This window comes from Pseudophryne corroboree, chromosome 7, assembly GCF_028390025.1.
Source record: "Pseudophryne corroboree isolate aPseCor3 chromosome 7, aPseCor3.hap2, whole genome shotgun sequence".
NCBI classification, from domain to species: Eukaryota; Metazoa; Chordata; class Amphibia; order Anura; family Myobatrachidae; genus Pseudophryne; species Pseudophryne corroboree.
The window spans coordinates 375,757,138-375,764,064 of NC_086450.1; positions in this window are offsets into that span (position 1 = coordinate 375,757,138).

The window sequence follows — 6,927 nt, forward strand, 5'->3', positions numbered from 1 at the left end:
ACTGCGCATGCGTGTTAGTGATTTGCTGATGCCATTACAATACATATGTATATTATACTTCTATAACGGTGTCTCTCTCATTGTCGTTTCTGCGTGACTTTCTTATCCCATAGTAACATTGGATCACCATTCGCCCACTACTGCAACAGGCTGAAAAGAAATGTGTGTAATAAAGAAGTATTGTACCTGTATTAAGTGTAGAACTCCTGTCACGCTTTGCTAAGAATCATATTTACAAATAAAGATCATTAAATCAAGCAATATATTAGATTGAAGATTAAGGAAATGTTTACATGTAAAAATTAATTATTGAAGTGTCAATTTGATGATTTGAACAGATGTACAATGACTATGGACAATGGAGGGATGGACATATGCGTCTGATGACCTGTAAAATTGCACATACAGTATAGATGCATTGCACTGTGCAAGTTGTGTTCTTCAATAATGAGACAAAACTACAGGACAAGATCATCACTAAACCTAACTAACGAAAATCTGGGTAATTGCCCTTAGCAACCAATCCCCTTCCCGCTATCATTTGTCTAGCAGGGTGTAGAAAATAGGATTTTAATTAATTACCTACTGGTAAATCCTTTTCTTGTAGTCCGTAGAGGATGCTGGGGTTCCATTTAGTACCATGGGTATAGACAGGTCCCTTGCGAGCCATGGGAACTTTAAGAGTTTAATAGTGTGGGCTGGCTCCTCCCTCTATGCCCCTCCTGCCAGACTCAGTCTAGAAACTGTGCACGAGGAGAAAGACATACTTCGAGAGAAGGAAATACACAGATAGTGGTGAGATTCACACCAGATCACACCGAAACGAAAAACTATGCTGACCAGCATGCAGCATGGAGAAACCATGCTAATCAGCATGCAACATGGAGAAACCATGCCAACCAGCATTCAACTTAAAGAAATCAAGCGAACCAGCATGAAACATGAAGAAACCATGCTAACCGGCATGCAACATAAAAGAAACCATGCTAACCAACCGCAACATGGAGAAACCATGTTAACCAGCATGCAACATGAAGAAACCATGTTAACCAGCATGCAACATGAAGAAACCATGCTAAGCAGCACGCAACATGAAGACACCATGCTAGCCAGCAGGAACTAGAATAAACCATGCTAATCAGCAGGAAAGAGGAACAGCAACAGCTGAACCAATACTTAACCAAGTAACAACACAGGAAACGAAGCACTGGGCGGGCGCCTAGCATCCTCCACGGACTACGAGAAAAGGATTTACCGGTAGGTAATTAAAATCCTATTTTCTCTTACGTCCTAGAGGATGCTGGGGTTCCATTTAGTACCATGGGGATGTACCAAAGCTCCCAGTACGGGAGGGAGAGCGCTGAGGCTCCTGCAGAACAGAGTGACCAAACTTAAGGTCCTCAGAGGCCAAAGTATCGAACCTGTAGAACTTAGCCAACGTGTTCGACCCTGACCAAGTAGCTGCCCGGTAAAGCTGCAAAGCCAAGACACCCTAGGCAGCCGCCCAGGAAGAAACCACTTTATGGGTTGCGTGGGCCCTAACAGAATTTGGACACGGCAATCCTGCCGTAGAATAAGCATGTTGGATAGTAAACCTGATCCAGCGAGAAATCATCTGCTTAGAAGCAGGACACCTAACCTTGTTGGGATCATAAAGGACAAACAGAGCATCTGACTTTCTGTGACGAGAAGTTCTCTTCACGTAAATCTTCAAATCCCTCACAGCATCCAAGGACTTTGAGGTAATTGAAGTATCAGTAGCCACTGGCACCACAATAGGTTGTTGATATGAAAAGCCGACACAACCTTTGGGAGAAATCACTGACGCGTTCTGAGCTCAGCTCTATCCTCATGGAAAATAAAGTAGGAGCTCTTGCATGACAAAGTCCCCAATACTGATACACATCTAGCAGATGCCAATGCCAACACTGTGACTGCCTTCCAAGTAAGAAACTTGATGTTCACCTCCTGTAAAGGCTCGAACGAATCCGATTGCAGGAACTGCAGCACTACATTAAGATCCCAAGGTGCCATAGGAGGCACAAAGGGTGGATGGATGTGCAGAACCCCTTTCAAGAAAGTCTGAACCTCAGGGAGGGCAGCCAATTGTTTCTGTAAGAAAATGGACAAGGCCGAAATCTGGACCCTTATGGAGCCCAAGCGTAGGCCCGCATCCACACCTGCTTGCAGAAAGAGGAGAAACTGTCCCGTTAAAACTCCACCGTAGGAAATTTCTTGGATTCACACCAAGTCACATACTTTTTCCAAATCTGATGGCAATGTTTAGACGTTATTCCCTTCCTGGTCTGTACCAGGGTAGGAAAGACCCTTTTCAGAATGCCCTTCCGAGCTAAGATCTGGCGTTCAACCTCCATGCCTTCAAACGTAGCCGCGGTAAGTCTTGATAGGCGAACGGCCCCTGTTGTAGATGGTCCTCGCATAGAGGAAGAGGCCTCGGATCCTCCAGTAGCAATTCCAAAAGATCCGCGTACCAAGCCCTTCTTGGCCAGTCCGGAGCAATGAGGATCGCCGGAACTATTGTTCTTGTTATGAGTTTGAGAATCCTTGGGATGAGTGGAAGTGGAGGGAACACATACACTGACTGGAACACCCACGGACTTACCAGGGCATCCACCACCACTGCTTCTCGGTCACTTGACCTGGAACAGTACCTCTGAAGCTTCTTGTTGAGACGAGAGGCTACCATGCCTATCTGAGGTACACCCCATTGGCTTGTGACCTCTACGAATACCACCGGATGGAGGCCCCATTCTCCTGGATGGAGATCGTGTCTGCTGAGGAAGTCCGCTTCCCAGTTGTCCACTCCCGGAATGAAGATTGCTGACAGCGCCACCGCGCAATTTTCTGCCCAGAGGAGGATTCTTGTTACCTCTGACGTTGCAGCTCTGCTCTTAGTTCCACACTGTCGGTTTATGTAGGACACCGCCGTTACATTATCCGACTCAACCTGAATGGCCTGATCTTGAAGAAGATGTGCCGCTTGTAGAAGGCCGTTGTACCCGGCCCTTAGTTCCAGAATGTTTATCAGAAGGATGGATTCCAGACTTGACCACTTTCCTAATAAGTATTCCCCTTGGGTGATCGCTCCCCAACCTCTGAGACTTGCATCCTTGGTTATAAAGATCCAATTCTGAATCCCAAACCTGCAGCCTTCGAGAAGGTGAGAAGTTTGCAGCCACCAGAGGAATGAAATTCTGGCTTTTGGCGACAGGCGTATTCACTGGTGCATGTGAAGATGAGATCCTGACAATTTGACCAGGAGATCCAGTTGGAAAGACCGTGCAAGGAATCTTCCGTACTGTCGAGCCTCGTAGGAGGCAACCATCTTCCCCAGAAGGCGAATGCACTGATGAACTGATAACCGGACTGGCTTCAGGACATCCTGGACCATTGATTGGATCACCAACGCTTTCTCCACCGGTAGAAACGCCCTCTGCATTTCCGTGTCAAGAATCATCCCTAGGAAGGAACGCCTCCTTGTCGGCTCCAAATGTGAAATTGGAAGCTTCAGGATCCAACCAAGATCCCTGGACAATTGATTTGAGAGAGAAACACTCTGTAACAACATTTCCCTGGAGGATGTAAAGGTCGTCCACATATGGAATTATGTCCACATCTGGCTTGTGGAGCAGGAGCAGAATTGCTGTCATGGCCCTGATGAACACCCCCGGTGTTGCGTAGAAGCCAAAGGCCTAATTCAGAGTTGATCGCAGCAGCAAATTTGTTAGCAGTTGGGCAAAACCATGTGCACTGCAGGTGGGGCAGATATAACGTGCAGAGAGAGTTAGATTTGGGTGGGGTGTGTTCAAACTGAAATCTAAATTGCAGTGTAAAAATAAAGCAGCCAGTATTTACCCTGCACAGAAACAATATAACCCACCCAAATCTAACTCTATCTGCAAATGTTATATCTGCCCCACCTGCACTGCACATGGTTTTGTCCAACTGCTAACAAATTTGCTGCTGCGATCAACTCTGAATTACCCCCCAAATGCAGTGTTTGGAACTGGAGGTGACATAGTTGTACTGTAACTTAGATAGGTCTAGAGAGGCGGCCAGATTGGAATGTGAAGGTATGCACCCCTGATATCCCGGGATACCAGGAATTCCCCTATATCTCGACCAGAGATCACCGCTCTCAGACTCCCTCCTGAATTGAACACCCACCAGTAGGGGTCCAGTGACCTTATGTTTGAATAGTAACCCATGTTACGTAAATGAGGTGGAACTGGAATAATGGCATAGCTTCCAGCAGTATTGTCCTTTCAGCCTGAGAAGCTAGTAAGCCTGATTTGAAGAATCTGTGAGGCGGGAGTACTAGAAACTCCAGTCTAGACCCCTGGGCAGACTAACGTTTCCCAGGGGACTAGGCAGGATATCGCCTAGATCACAGGTTCTCAAACTCGGTCCTCAGGACCCCACACGGTTCATGTTTTGCAGGTCACCTGTAGATTTTTAAAATGTGACAGTTGGTGATACACAGTGCAGCTGCTGGTGACCTGGAAAATTTGAACCGTGTGGGGTCCTGAGGACCGAGTTTGAGAACCACTGGCCTAGATGTTTTACTGAAATCTTTTTAGTCTCTCTCCCACCTGCTGGATCCCCAGGCATTGTGGTCCACCATCAAAACGAAAGTTTTGAGAAAACCGAACCCAAAATCCGTTCTTAGGAACCTGGCGGTGCAGGTTTTCTGGAATTTCCCCAACGTACTAAAAAGGAAGTGGAGAAACCCTTGGAAGGGAATGCAGTATAGGTGTAGGATCTAATTTCCTGGTCTGTGCAGCTGCGGAAGGGAGATATGGCAACTTACCTGCAGTTGACTCGGATATTCACGTATCCCAGGCATCCCAACAGGTCCTCACCCGTGAAGGGCTGACTCACCATACCTTTCCTGGATTCTGTATCCGAGTCCATTGGTGTAGCCACCGTCCCCTGCGTGTTGAAACTGCCAGAGCAGTGGCCCTGCATTACGCAGGCCAATCTTCTTCATGGCGTCCAGCCTTGAAGCCTGAAGAATCATATATGTGACATAGAAACAAGTACATGTCACTCCTACACATAGAATCTAAATCATCAAGTAAAGAGCCTGACCACGTTACAATATCTCCAGAGATCTATGCAATAGTGGGTCTCCAAGTCACACCTACAGCAGTGTACAGTATTAGAGATTAGTCTCAATCTGCGATCAGCCTTTATGGAGGTTGTACCAGGGACAGGTAACCCAACATTTGACAATTTAGACACTCATTAGGGATGTGGATAATAACTTTAGGGTGTACTCAGGTTTTCCCAAATAAGGAGTTCAATGCCCTAAACGGCGGGAAGGCATTTATTTTATATATATATATATATATATATATATATATATATATATCTCCATGAGGAAAGGGAGCACTCACCAGGCTTCTTTTAAAAGGCAAATCCTTTATTCAAGACATGGGATAAGAGTCACATCGACGTTTTGGTTCTGCATTGTACCTTTGTCAAGATACTAACACAGTGCAATGGACAAACATATATACCCCCATAGGTACCCACCCACCAATCAAGTGGGGACCACCCACAGATATTCAATAATCTCATTAGACATAATAACATTGATGTCATAACCAAAAACTAACCTGTTAAAAACAGTAGAACACTGGGGCGTGGCCTGGACGGGCATGGAGTAGCACTTACACTGTGCAGCTCTCCAGCCCTAATATCCTGAAGCTTTATCCTGCTCTCCCCCCCTGGGTCTGACATTGGAACCATAGCTGGCTGATTGCTTGGAGCCCCCCCTGGAGAGGATTTGGACCTGTGGCTGCTGGTTGCTGCATGTTGGAGCTGTGTTGAGCCTGTGCCCTGGTGTGTGCTGGGCCCGCGTGTGAAGCCGCGGGCTCGAGCTCTCCGTCAATCCGGAAGTCCGTCTCCCCGCTTTTCGCTGCCGCCCGCCGCAGCCGGCCGGAGCATCGCTGGCGGGTGTGAGGGGAGAGTGTCAGCCGCTCCGAATACCCGTGCGGCCGCTCAGTGTACCCGTGCGGCCGCCTGAGGGGCTCCTTGTGCGGCAGTCCTTCTTTGTCCTGCACCGCCCGCCGCTGCCGACCTGCTGCTTGTACCCTGGACCCGCTGACGTGATCCCTGCTTGCTCCGTGCGGCCTCCGGTGCTCAGGGGCCGGGACCTGCATACAGTTTCTGAGGCACACAGTAGCTACAGAAGGACGTGGGAGCGCTGCTGCTGGGGGGCCACTGCTGAATGTTATAAAGGCTGGATGCATCCTCTTCCCCCTCCTCCTGCACTGTTAGGCCACCCTGACTATTGCTAGCTGCCTGCATAAACGGCCATTTTCCGGATCCCCTGCTGCTGTACGTCCCCATTCATATTGGGACCCGGGAATACGGGGTACAGGTTTACTGCTGTGGGAAGGATTAACATCTGCTGCGGGAAGGGGCCTCAGCTGTGCCGGCTGGGTGGTCATTGGGCTGCATACACCCTTTCCCCCCTCCCCCTGCTTCAGTCCTTTGGCCCACTGACCCTGCCCTCCCCATCGCTGGCGCAGGCTTCCCTGCTGTGCCTGGCGATTGGTGCCGGGAGACTGATCCTCTACATCCCACGGGTTTGATTGGGGGTGACATTCCCTGCTTCCCTGCTGCATTGGGCGAAGACTCTGGCCCTGTGTTGGTGCGGGCACCCCCCTCTGCCTGTATTTGCTTTGATATATCCTGCCAGCTGGAGGGAGCGACACCGTGTTGTCCAAAATGGTGAAGGGTCGCCAGACTGGCGCGGCGGCGGGAGCGATGGATAAGTTTGTTCGTGACCCTGGTCCTCAACAGCGGAGGGGAGAAACTGCGAGATCTGAGGCATCGCCCCCATCCCCTGCGTATAGTTCCGCCTCATCTGACCCTCCGGATGCCGCATTGCAGAGA